This window comes from Phalaenopsis equestris, unplaced genomic scaffold (assembly GCF_001263595.1).
Source record: "Phalaenopsis equestris unplaced genomic scaffold, ASM126359v1 Scaffold000834, whole genome shotgun sequence".
In the NCBI taxonomy this organism is placed as follows: Eukaryota; Viridiplantae; Streptophyta; class Magnoliopsida; order Asparagales; family Orchidaceae; genus Phalaenopsis; species Phalaenopsis equestris.
Genome location: NW_018165274.1, coordinates 459,456 through 461,358, shown reverse-complemented (window position 1 = coordinate 461,358; position 1,903 = coordinate 459,456). Strand labels below are relative to the sequence as shown.

General features: G+C 44.4%; 1 protein-coding gene across 1 annotated transcript in view; it reads left to right on the top strand.

Moving 5' to 3' along the window:
• The window catches only part of LOC110031494 (bifunctional aspartokinase/homoserine dehydrogenase 1, chloroplastic-like), a gene marked incomplete at its 3' end in the record, with an annotated part of 76,955 nt that overhangs the window by 62,741 nt on the left and 12,311 nt on the right, over positions 1-1,903 (top strand).

Below are 1,903 nucleotides of genomic sequence, written 5' to 3'. Positions count from 1 at the left end.
GTTCCGCCCCATAGCGAACCCTAGCATTTCGATTGTCGCTGCTGCCCCGATCTCCGCTCCTTCACGCGTCCGTGCGCGTCGTCGATTGCGGCGGAGAAAACGCGACTTTGCTGCGTTGTCTTCGCTGCGTTGTCGACGACTCCACTGGCGCTCGCTCGCCCGTGCTCGTCTCCTCTGCGATCGTCGTTCCTTCGCGCCCAGCAATGGCGCTGCTTCTGCTTCTGCGTTTGTGCCGATCAACGTTTCTTGCTGTAGAAATGGCATCAGGGCGTTCCTACGCCGCCGCCCTCACCAGTGATAACCCCGTCTCCGCCACTCTTTCGAATATATTTCTGCAACGATACCACGACAATTTTTCTGTTGGCACTGAAACTGGATTTCTCAAAAAAACTTCCCGTAAAGATGACAAACCTGCAATCTTTCTCACTGAGGCAGAAATCTCCACCCTAATTGCACCCTGCCGACTGTTCTTAGTTGGTAAGTTTCTTTATGAAAACCCTAAACTTGACTAATTTGAAAGAACTTTGAACAAATGAAGCTGAAAGGGGGTTGGAAGATCGGTAAATTGGATGGTCGCTACATTCTTATTCAATTATCAAATGATGAAGACTACACCCATTTGTTTGCGAGAAGACTTCTTCGAATAGAAAACTAGGTGATGAAGGTTTTAAAATGAATGGTGGATTTTGACCCTCGTACTGAACCTCCTACCATTCCTGTTTGGCTGCGCTTTCCAGGTTTGAAGATCCACCTTTTTGATCAAGAGTTTCTCTTCGCTTTAGCGATGGTGTACGGTAAACCCCTCAAAACTGACACGCCTACAGTGAATCTAACTCGACATTCAGAAGCCAAAATCTTTATAGAAAGGGATATTACTTTACCTTTTTCGGGAGAAATATGGATTGACACATAACATCAGGGATTTTGGCAGCAAGCATAACTTGAATAGATACCACTTTATTGTACCCACTGTCGTATGTTTGGACATTCTCCTTCTCAATGTTATCAGTTGCATCCAAATTTAAAACCTTCAAGTAAAAACACTTCTGGATTTGCCCCACCTCATACATGTCCCTCCTCCGCTCTTGAGTGCATTCCACGGACTATTGAAACACCGGTTGACATGATGCCACCTCCCCCTCCCACTGCCGGAGACAATACTATCTCTGTTCTTCCGACTGATATATTGGCAGATGGTTTTCCCCAGGATGCATCAGGTGTTGAAGAGACATGCTTACCATCTCTCCAGAATCATAATGTTGTTACTGTTAGTCAAGAGCTGGGGGCTCATTCTCTCCTACATGCCCAACAATCCGTTGACCACACCGATCAGATGAGCCAGTCCTCGGATGAGGCAGGATAGTATTGAAGCTCCACATCCCCAGGATGCATCAGGTGTTGAAGAGACATGCTTACTATCTCTTCAGAATCAAAATGTTGTTACTGCTAGTCAGGAGCTGGGGGCTCATTCTCTCATATATGCCCAACAATTTGTTGACCACACCGATCAGATGAGCCAGTCCTCAGATGAGGAATGACAGGTTTACACATCTAGAAAAAAAAAGAATGAAGGCACACTCCAGCTTGGGAACTTAATGGATGATACTCTAGTAACTTTGGGTAATGGAACGACACTCAACAATTTATTAGCTGTCTTCGCTCCTAGAACCAGAGGCAGAGGCAAGACCAAGCTGGCTCGTGCCTAGCAGCTTATTTCATGCAAGTTTTATTTTTTTTTTGTGTTTTATATATGTTTCATCCTTTTACGATGCTAGTGTCGGATGTATCATATGAGTAGGACATCTTTTTTGGGTCCTCTCATACAACTTCTGTGTATCTTTTCAATTTCAATAAAATTAGCCCTTGGGCGTTTAATATATATATATATATATATATATTAAAC